The 11,844-nt window shown below is 42.6% G+C and overlaps 1 pseudogene; it reads left to right on the top strand.

Annotated features, from left to right (window-relative positions):
• Nucleotides 1–2,976: 2,976 nt before the first annotated feature.
• Nucleotides 2,977–4,045, top strand: LOC117842662 (uncharacterized; annotated as a pseudogene).
• Nucleotides 4,046–11,844: the final 7,799 nt, after the last annotated feature.

The raw sequence follows: 11,844 nt of genomic DNA, 5'->3' as shown, positions 1-11,844 counted from the left end.
AAGATGAAAAGGAAAATAAAAAATAATTATTCAGTTCAGAAATGTATAATGTAAAAAGAATTTAATATAACTATAGGAAAGAGATACTTACAGCTAGATAAAAAGGACATCCAAGGGTTCCTGGTTCTTTACCAGCTTTGGTTTTGCCCTTGTTGAAAGTTTTGATGTGCTTAAGCAACCCACTTAAGACATAGCCAGACCAATCAAAATCTTTGCAGTTGGTAATATCATAAAAAATACCAAAGTGTTTCTGACTTGGTGTCATAAAAGCATTCGGACAAAGAAATGAATTCAACGCAATAAAAATAAAACAAATGAATGTATCCTCATCAGACAAAACTTCTTCTTCACTCTGAAGTTTCTTGGTAAAAAATTCAACTAACGGAATTGATAGCTTCTTCAACTTTTTCAAAACTACTGACTTGCCATTAGTAATATCAGTAGGAAAAGGTCTACGACCAAGTGGTATTCCAAGAACGTTGTGCACAGATTCCTTGGTAAGAGAAATAATTTTTCCATCAGCAACAATATCACCAGATTTGTGATCAACAAGTTTTGCTACACACCTAGAAAACTTGTTCAGAACAAAACACTTGTCGAATAGCAAAAGAGAACCAAAGCCATAACTTTCAATAATCTCCCCCTGATTACGGGTCAATTTCTTTATGATATTAGCAAAACCAGTAGCAGAGAATCGAGTGAAAGTATATTTTCGCTTCTTAACAACCTTTTGCTTGTTGAACTATAATGGTGCATAATGAATTAAATTAGGTAATATAGGGGAATAAAAAATATAGGTGATATGTATGAGTATAAAATGAGTTATTGCTACACACCTGACTAGTCAAAGCCTTCTTCATTTTATTTTTCAACAGCTTAAATTTCTTGTACTGAAATTAAAAGATTAAAGTTATGATAATGAAAAGAATGTAAACGTAACAAATACTATGAAAACTTACATCAGCAAGAACTTTCTGGTATATATGTATGTTATTTGATCTTCACTAGAACCAGTATCCTATGAAAAGATATTATAAATCACAATTAAAGTCATTTTACATACAAATACAAGGCTTTAGTGGATAGATAAAATAACTACATTAAATGCCATCTAAACTATATAAAGATGTGTATTAAATTGATCAGAAAGTGCAATAAACAAATGTAAGAACTGTTAAGATAGTAGAAACTGTATAATATCCAACAACAAATCATAGATAAATAAATATAATAGTGAACTTGGAAAAAGTGCAATATACAGAACTTACGTCAGAATGATTAGATTCATCAGCAAAATCATCACCCAAAAGAATATCCAAATCTTCAGCTTTAGAAAAGGTTTCTTCAAGATTTTTGGTATTAGCATCTTCATCAGTATCACTGTGGGTAAAATCATCTATATCTCTATGCCTGTTACGGGCCATCTTAATAACAAAAGAGATAATTGCCACATACTCAGAAATAACATCACAATGTCTGCAATTAATAACATTACAACCTAGGATGTCAACTCAAATGAAAACTAATGAGTAGTACTAGACCTTAATTCTGAATCACCGCTGATCATACAAGATAATTTGCTGGAGAATGTATTTTAGTAAATAAAAGTTCAAAATCCATCAATTACATTAGCTCGAATTCACTAAGGGGTTCAGCTAAAATAAATCAGCAACTAGGACTTAATAGTGCTGAGAAATTATATTTCTAGATAGGGACAAGCATAACAAACCAAAATACAAATATGAAACTCTAATCATAGCCTAAGCAAAACAACTACATCACAACAGAAAGGCAAAACAACCAGCAACCACAAACAAGTTAAAAGCCTATGGGTGCATAACCCAACAAACAAAGCCTAGAATGAAATCCCAGCAGGGGTTTCGAACTACAGCAACACACAACAAACAATCAAACTTATGATGAGAAGGGGAGCAGCAATTACAAATTATTAACCTAGAAATTAGGGAGAAATGAACCAGATGAGATGAAAAATAGAGAGGTAAATCAAAATTGCAGTAATCAAAAGGGGCAAAAGCAGCAGTTCATCCTAATCAAAATAATACAACCAGGGAAAAATTACTAGTTCATCATAATCAAACAATGCAACCCTGAGAATTGATGAATCAAAGGAAAAGTGGAGGAATCAGCTCACCTTTGGACCTCACCTGGGTAGCGGAAAACAGAGGGGAATATCATAAAATCCAAAACCAAAAATAGGGCAAATCAGCAATTCAACAACGACAAGCATCAAACAAACAAATGAATCAAATAATCGAAGGGGAAAGGGGATGAATCACCTCATCTCGGGAGCTCGCCTGTAGAGATCAGTAACAAAGAGCGAGCAAGGAATCAGAGAGAAAATAGGCAAATCAGCAAATCATCAATGACAAACATCAAACAAACAAATGAATCAATTAAGCAAAGTGGAAAGGATGAATCGCCTGACCTCGGGAGCTCGCCTGGAGAAAGCAGAAACTAAGAGAGAAAGAGGAAGCAGGCAAGAATGAAAAGATCTAGCCCTAAGACAACGGGAAGAAACAAAAAAGGCGTGGTTCCCAAAGTGAAACAGTAGAGGCAGACATGTGGGACCATGATGTCAGAGAGCCAAAAAAATAAAATAATCGAGTGGAGCGGGGTAGAACAACAAACAGAGAAGATCGCAGATAAAAAAATGGACGGCCCCAAAATCGAGTGAGGAGAGCTCAAGAATCACTCGGGCAATGTTTAGCTTTTTCCAAAAAAACAATTACCTGGGAAACTGGCCTTGCTTTCAAAACTAACAAAACACATGGCTGCTGATCAATAGATACAAAGTAAAATAAGAGGACTTTTCCAACATTCCAACCCATCCGAACTCTTTAGACGCACTCCAAACCTTCTTAAACCCCCATTCCCATCAAGCGTTCAACTCGCCATCAGCTCCACCCCGCCTCTGCTCGGCTACTTCCCCGTACCACTGCTGCACGAAATAGAGCCATGGGCACCCTCGCCGGGCATGTCGCGCCAGGCGCCAGCTTCATCATCATCAATCTGTGGCAGCTGTTCAGCCTCTTCTTGCTTCGGTCGGGCTCCTACGTAGCATCAGTCTAGTTCCTTGTGCGTGGCATCCGACACCTTGAGCTCATACTAATCATCATCGATACGGTGATCTCGATCCTTATGGAGCTGGTCATCAGCTCGGAGAAGCACCGACCATTCAATGCTGACGGCACCGTCCCATCCAACCACCTCCCCAACTTCGAGCACGTGTCCATCTCGCTAGGGCTGCTCATCTTTGACCTGATCACCATCCACATGGACCGGGTCCGGGCAGCCAATTGCGACGCCGTGTTGTAGCTCGTGGCCGTCGCAGCGTCCGCGCAGCAGCTGCTTGTCTTCCACCTCCACTCGGTGGACCACATGGGTGTTGAGGGCTAGTTCCACTAGCTGCTGCAGATCGTCATCGCCGTCACGCTCGCCACCACGCTTCTCAGGATCCCCTGCCTGCGGAGCTTCAGGGTGAGCCTGGTCTGGTCGGCGAGCCTCGTGTTCCAGGGCATCTGGTTCATCACCATGGGCGTCATGCTGTGCACGCCCGTGCTCATCCCCAAAGGCTACTTCCTCAGCTAGAAGAAGGCCACAACATCGTCCGATGCCGCACCAACGTGGCGCTCGACCGTGCCAAGTCGCTCATCAACCTGCAGTTCAGCTGGTACCTCACCGGCACCATCGTCTTTGTCATCATCTTGTACCTGCAGCTCACCAAGTTCTACCCCGAGGAACCACAATACGTTCCGCTAGTGAAGGCAGATAGTGGTAGAGATAGCGACAATGGCCGGTTAAGCATCGGAGATGAACACGACAACGATGACGATCTCAAGGCCGCGAAATGTGGCTTTGGACAGGTGGTCAGTGGCACAAGGCCTATGGAAATTGAGAGGTGAAGTCGTAGTAACTACTACACTAAGGTTAATTACAAAGTTCATGTGGTTACAGTGCACTCCGCATGTAAATTGCAAAAGCTAGTACTTCTTTGAAATCTGTCGCCTTCTTAGTGATTTGTGTAGTGGAGTGACCGGACTCGTAATTCAGAGTAAATTCATGCTGGTCACACAATTTGTTTATTTATAAGCGCATGCTCAATGGATTCATTTGGTTGGCTGTTTCATGTGTGAATGGCAAGTTGTACCTGTACCTGAGGACCAATGGTGGTCACCCTTGGATGATGAGGGATTGACAATGTTGTGCAGAATGATGTTGCTCTTGGCTTGTGATGTGCAGGTGTAAGATGCGACATGGCGGCCGATGGCATGCGGTGAAGGTCAAGCGAAAGGTTCATGCCGATGGACCAAGGGTGGTGAAGGATGAACACGAGTAGGCTTGGACCGAGGGACACGAGGAGTCTGGGTGGAGTCATGGGCGATCCACATGGTGCACGGAAGAGCAAGAGAACATGATGGGATGGAGACAACATCAGTTGAGTCAAGCGGGATAGAGGCCTCATAGGCTTGGCGGAGGCCGAACACGCGTTGATATCAAGGAGCGGAGATGGACAGTTTGGGTGGTTTGGGCCTCAAAACCACCGTGCAGGTAGGTTTCTCGGTTTGGGCCTCAAAATTGGGGGTGAGCCCGGTGCGGCCGGAGCTTCGAGAAGAAGGACACGTGGTGCCATCACAAAGCTTGTGTCGAGGCGAAGCGAAGTTGTGAAGGCGGCATGTCCGTCCAATGCGTATACAAAAATCTGGACAGTTTTGCCCCTGCGAGGGTATGTATCCTAGTTGTAGCTGTAGGGATATTTTAGTCTTTAGCCATGGATCATATAGGCAATAGGATGGCTGCTTGAGAGAGTCTGTTCTCAGAGTTTTTGTTTTTCCTTCTCGTTAGGCTAGACAGGGGCTTCATGTGAAATCAAGAGTGGGAGGATGAGGCTGGCTTCCTAGCCTTGTATCAAGATCTTGATTTGTTTGCTTAATCCATCTTCTGGTTGCTTAGTCTCTCCTCCTGTTCTTGAAGGTTTTTCTTTTTCTACATTTTCGGGTGAATTTTGGGGGAATTTTTGTTCATCGGATCTGAGTGCGAGTTGAGGAAATTTTCCTTAGGGGAATTCATGCTGGAGCATCAGTGAGCTTGCTTGTGGCAATTCCCTAGCGAATCCCTCCCTCAAATCTCTTGAATTTGATGTTTTGTTCAGTCTGGTTCTTTTCTTAGGGTTCTTTGTTTTTCTCCAAATTGATGCTGAATTTCTGATCTTTAAGGAGGCTTCTTTTTGGATCTGTTCATTGTGTGGAGAGGAGCTTGCGGTTTGAAGCTTTTGTGAATTGGAGTTGTGCAGGTCGAATTCTGAGAAATTGAAGGGGAGTTCAAGCTTCTGTTCTTGGTCTGCTAGACTTTGATTTTTCAACCAATTGCTCCACTGCTTCTTGCATTGGTTTTTGCTCTCAGCTGTAGCTAGGGAATTTAATTCTCACTATTTTGATCTCCTGCTACAGCTTGTGCTCTTCTCAGTTGTTTAATTCGTGCAGTTCAACAACACAGGCCAACAATGCTTTGGACATCAGGTTGGTAGTGTCATTTTCAAGCTACAACAAGCAATCATTGGTTTGTGCTCTTTTAGCTACACGATGGATTTCTTGCATCATTGACCATTTAACTCACTGTCTTAACTATTTGCTTGCCTATCTAGATGAACAACTAGCTATTCTCTACATGTTGAGTGAACTTAAAGTATGAGCCTTTTAATTGTCAGATCACTCACTTGTTTTGATTAGTAGCTGTGCAATTCAGTAGCTCTTGTGGATTTATCATCTGCTAAAGAAAGTTTGACAGTGGTTAACTGAGTTTATCTATTTGCAAGGAAACAACCTGTGTGTCTTGCAGTTTGCTCTAGCTGGTAGTTTGCTTACTCTCAAGAATTTTAAAGGCTCTCATTCACCCCCCTCTGGTCGCCCATTTTGGTCCTAAAATTGGCATCAGAATATGATTAAGGTTCTCAATACCCTAATCGGTTTCGAGATCCAATATGGTGACCATTGAGCGTTCTTCCTCAACCGCGCCTCCTTACTTTGGTGGGTCTGATTATCGATATTGGAAAACTCGCATGAGAGCCCATGTCAATAGTACAGGAGCATTTGTTTGGGAAATCACTCAGGATGATAACTACGTGAGCCCTGCCACTCGTTTGACTCAAGAAGCAAGAGATGAATATCACGCCAACAACAAGGCGGTGGATATTCTGCTTGCAAGTCTGTGTCATGTTGAGTTTGATCGTGTCGAGGATCTATCTTTGGCTCATGAGATTTGGTCCCGCCTTTAGAGTTTCCATGAGGGGAACAGTCAGGTGAAGGCACAACTCTTTGAGACCTACCGGTGTGAGTATGAAAACTTTGCTCATTTGTCCAGTGAGTCTGCTGATGCTTTGTTCTAGCACTTTCTTGCTTGAACAAGATGAAAGCGAACATCACCAACTTGTCCTACACTGATCATGATAGAGCTTTAAAGCTCTTGCATGCTTTGGATCATGAGGTGTGGGGTACAAAGGTTGATGCTATCATTGAGTCCATAAGCTATGAGACCCTTACAACTGATGAGCTTTTCGCCAAGCTGAAGTCGATAGAGGTTGACATGAGGCTCTGAGGAAAACATGGGAACCCTACTGACCCTCATAGTATGGCTGTCGTATCAGGCTTTGGACAGTCTACATCTTTGGGTAACTCTTCCACCACATCCTTTGTTTCAGAGGAGCAGTTGGAGGTTTTGAGGATGAGGAGCTCGCCTTGATCATGAGGTGGTTCATGCGCTTCAACAACAATCGCAAGAACTGGTGAAGGAGCAACAACAATTGTTTCGAGTATGGCAAGCCAGGTCACTTCGCCACCAACTTCCCTGATAAGAACAAGTCCAAGAATAGGTATGACTACAGCAAGTACAAGGACAACAAAAACAACAAGAAGAAGTACAACGATCGAAAGAAGAAGGAGGACTGCAAGAAGGCCAAAGTGCGCGCCTTCATCGCCTCCCTCAGCGATGTCGACTCCGACACTGACGACCACACCAATTCAAGCTCAAGTGAGGAGGACGACAACCGCAAGGTGAAGAAGAAGGACGGCAAGAATTTCAACAGCCTTAACTTCTACTCCGGCAAGAACCGCGACGGGTACTGTGTCATGGCCCTCAACACTGATGACAAGAAGGATGGTGAGGAAAGCGACTCTGACCAAAAAACAGAGGTAAAGCCTACTCCTGAACAACTTGCCTTAGAAGTAGAAGAACTCAATGATTGCTTGATCAATCAAGATAAGTTAATCAAAAAGGTTGCTCATGAATGAATTGAGCTTAAGGCTAAGTTGGAGAGTGCATTGATTAAGTTATATATGCTTAAATCTGCTCCTACTATTTCTGATATTGTTGAGTGTGATGAATGTGCTGTTCACATGGCTAGTTTAGCTTCTTTGCAATCTAAGCATGCTTCTCTAGTAGATGCACTTGATGTGACTAGGGCTACTTTTAGATGAAGTTAAAACTAGACCTATTTTACTCGGTACTTGCAAATCTTGCCCCGCTTTACAAATTCAACTTGATGATGCGTGTGCTCAGATTAAGGCTTTTGAGAAATCTAAATTAATTGCTAAATCCAAAGTTCCTGAATGCACAAAATGGGCTAAGGATGAAAATACCTACTTGCGCACAATTCTCAGTTGGGTGTCAAGTAGGGAACCTCAGTTGGGTATCATGATTCAGGAGTTTAAGAGGACTGATGGTTTTGGGATTGGGAGTGTGATTAAGAATTACAATTTTGATTGGTTGTATGAGAAGGTTGGTTAGTGCAGTGGTGAGAGAGAAAAACAAGCAACTTCCACCACATGTGAGGCAACTAAACTGAGTGGAGAGCAACCCAACCTAGAATGTGAGGAAAACCCCAAAGATGGAGTGTTTACTGAACCACCAAAACAAACTCCAAAGAAAGCCATCTAGGTGGAAAAACCCAACCATCTTAGAAACAAGCTTGATACACTTCCAGATATAGCTTTGAAGTATCCTCCACCAAAACCCAAAGGCAAACCACAACCAAGAGTGAATCCTCAACTAAGAGTGAACCCTCAACCCAAAGCTAACCCACAGCCGAGAGCTAACCCACAGCCAAAGCAAGTAGTTCGGTTCCACTGTGAGTATTGCAAAAGGGAGGTTCATCTTGAGGAGTTTTGCTTTCGAGGGAAGAAAACTTTGAGGCCTGAGCGTGCGTGGGGAACCGAGACATGTACCACCCTTCTTATGGTGTAAATGTGCATAGATCAGCTTCTCCACCTCATCGTGTGGGTAGTGTGTGTTCAGTTCCTTCTCGCAGGTTTGCCAAGCATGCTCCTAGTCGTGATCAATATGACTTAGGATAACATGGCCGTGGCTTTGAGTCTCAAAGGTACAACTAACGTACCACAGTTTCTCCCTCGTGGTGGTCATTATTCTCCAGTGAGACGAGAGATGGTTAACTTTGCCAACCCCACTCTTGAGCAGATGGCTCGACACTAGTATTCTACTTGTTTTACTAACCCCAGTGTTGAGAAATTTGCTCATCCTTGGTCTCCTTTTTGTTGAGCAGGTCGAAGGCTTAGAGAACACGTGGCTCATTGACTCCGGTTTTTCTCGACACATGACTGGTGATCATAGATGGTTCTCTAGCCTCACCCTAGTGATGACTAGAGAGTACATCACTTTCAGGGATAACAGTAGAGGAAAGGTATTGCTCAAGGAGCTATCAAGGTGAGTGAGAATTTCATGCTCAAGCAAGTTGCTCTTGTTAATTCCCTCAGTTTTAATTTTCTTTCAGTTTCGCAACTGCTTAATGATGGTTTTGAGGTTCGCTTCAAGCAAGGAGCCTCACGGATTTTAGACTCTCGAGGTGATCTTGCGTGCATGATCATTCCCGAGGGTTAGGTTTTTCGAGTTGACTTTTCTAAGTTGTTTGGTCTCTCTCGGTGTTTAGTTGCTGGTTCTTCTTCTGAGATTTGGAAGTGGTATAGGAGATTGGGTCATTTGAGCATTGATTTGCTCTCCCGCTTGAGTGCTCTTGACCTTATCCGAGGATTGCCCAAGTTCAAGTTTGAGAAAGATCTTATTTGCGCTCCTTGTCTTCATGGCAAAATGGTTGCCGCTTCACACCCACCTGTGAACTAGGTGATGATTGAGCATCCAGGGAAGTTGTTGCATATGAATACAATTGGTCCAGCTCGCGTTTGCTCAGTTGGTGGGAAGTGGTATATTCTTGTAGTTGTTGACGATTTCTCGAGGTATTCATGGGTTTTCTTTATGGAATCTAAGGAGGAGGCATTTCCTTTTGTTCGAGATCTGATCTTGAGGTTGAAAAATGAGCGACCTAAAGATGCCATGGGAGCTATTCACAGAGACAATGGCACAAATTTAAGAACGCTCATTTTAAAACCTTTTGCAATGATCTTGGTCTTGAACATCAGTTTTCATCGCCTTATATCCTTCCTCAGAATGGTGTTGTTGAACGGAAGAATCAGACTCTTTGTGAAATAGCTAGGATGATGCTTGATGAGAATAGGACTCCTAGAAAATATTGGGCCGAGGCCGTTAACACTGCTTGCTATGTTTCCAATTGAATCTTCTTGCGAGCTTTCTTGAAGAAAACCTCTTATGAGCTGATGCATCGATGAACCCCCAAGGTAAGTCACTTGAGAGTGTTTGGCTACAAGTGTTTCATTCTTAAGCAAGCTAACTTGGATAAATTTGAGTCTCGCTCTACGGATGGTATCTTTCTAGGTTATGCTTCTCATAATCGTGCTTATTGTGTGCTTAACCTTGAAACTAACCGAATTGTGGAAACATGTGAAATTACCTTTGATGAAACTATGCCTTGCACAACTCCTGTCTTTGAGCTTTCAAGTGAACATGAAATAGGACAAAGCATCTTTGAGGAAGAGGAAGAGCATGTTGATGGTGGTGATGAAGATGTTTATGAGATTGATCATGCACCAGTTGCTACACCTGTACTTTCTACTTCAACTATGACAGTTGATGGCCCTACCCCTACTCCCACTACTACAAGCCATCAACAAGTACCACTACATGATCATGATGAAGAAGAAGATTAGAGTGACCCGGCTGCTGTTGAGGGGGAGGCGACTTCAGAGCGCGAGACTCCACGGCACATTCATCATCGTCATCCTCCATGACACATGATCGGTAACTTACATGAACACACCACTAGGCACAGCTCTAGGCAGATTTCACACTTTACACATTCTATTTTTGTTGCCTCTTTCGAACCCCGAGATATTGGACATGCTTTATCTCATTCAAACTGGGTTAATGCCGTGCATGAGGAGTTGGAGAATTTTAAGCAAAATAGGGTTTGGGTTTTAGTTGAACCACCTCCAAATTGCCATCCCATAAGAACAAAATGGGTTTTCAAAAACAAACAAGGAGAGGATGGGTTGTTTGTGAGAAACAAAGCGAGGTTGGTTGCTCAAGGTTTTTGCCAAAAAAAGTAGGAATTGATTATGAGGAAACATTTGCTCCTGTTGCTCGTTTGGAAGCGATTAAAATCCTTCTAGTCTTCTCCATGGCTAAAGGTTTTAAGCTCTTCCAAATGGATATCAAAAGTACCTTTCTAAATGGTTTTATTGAGGAGGAAGTTTATGTGAAACAACCCCCTGGTTTTGAAAATCCTAAATATCCTGACCGTGTTTTCAAACTCCAAAAAGCTCTTTATGGCCTAAAACAAGCACCAGGAGTGTGGTATGCTAGATTAAAATCCTTTTTGCTTGGGAATGAGTTTGAAATGTGGTTAGTGGATAAAACACTCGTTCTCCTCAAGCAAGGTAAAGACATATTGATCATTTAGATATACGTGGATGATATTATCTTTGGTGGTTCTTCTCACACTTTGATTGCTAAGTTTGCAGATGATATGAGCAGGAACTTTGAGATGTCGATGATGGGTGAGTTGACCTTCTACCTTGGGCTAAATATCAAGCAAAGCAAGGATGGGACCTTTGTGCACCAAGGCAAGTACACGTAGGATGTGCTGAGGAAATTAGACATGGCTAGACAAGGAGTACCGCAGTATGATCGGCTCCCACCTATATCTGACGGCAACGGGGCCAGACATACACTTCATCGTGTGTCTGTATGCCCATTTTCACGCTTCTCCAAGAACTTCTCATTGCCAAGCGATGAATAGGATCATGAGGTACCTTCATTTCATGCCTGAGTTTGGTTTGTGGTACTCTGCCTCCTCCACACTTACACTTCACGGTTATTCCAATGCGGATTTCGCTGGGTGTCGGTTGGATTGCAAGTCCACTTCTGGTACTTGTCAGTTTCTTGGTTCTTCCTTGGTTTTTTGGTCTTCCCGCAAACAGTCCAGTGTTGCTCAGTCTACCACCGAAGCCGAGTACGTTGCCGCTACTAGTTGTTGCTCCCAGCTATTGTGGATGATCTCCACTTTGAGAGACTTTGGAATGACTTTTTCTCGTGTACCCCTCCTGTGTGATAGTACGAGTGCAATCAGTGTAGCCAAGAATCCTGTTCTCCACTCAAAAACCAAACACATAGATGTGAGATACCATTTTTTGAGAGATCACGTTGAGAAAGGAGACATTGACCTTGGCCACGTTGCTACCCAAAACCAACTTGCTGACATTTTTACCAAACCCTTGGATCAAGCAACTTTTGCTCATTTGCGGGGGAGATTGGTGTGTGTTTTCCATTCTAAGTTGGGTTTTGGATGTTCTCTTATATTATACTTGTATCATGCTTGTGTATATACCATGGTAGGCTAGCCACCTTTTCATGTTAGCATAGATGATTATCATGTATATCCTATCATGCTAGCTTTGTAATATA

Source organism: Setaria viridis, chromosome 2, assembly GCF_005286985.2.
Source record: "Setaria viridis chromosome 2, Setaria_viridis_v4.0, whole genome shotgun sequence".
Taxonomy (NCBI): domain Eukaryota; kingdom Viridiplantae; phylum Streptophyta; class Magnoliopsida; order Poales; family Poaceae; genus Setaria; species Setaria viridis.
This window is presented reverse-complemented; position numbering and strand designations above follow the sequence as displayed.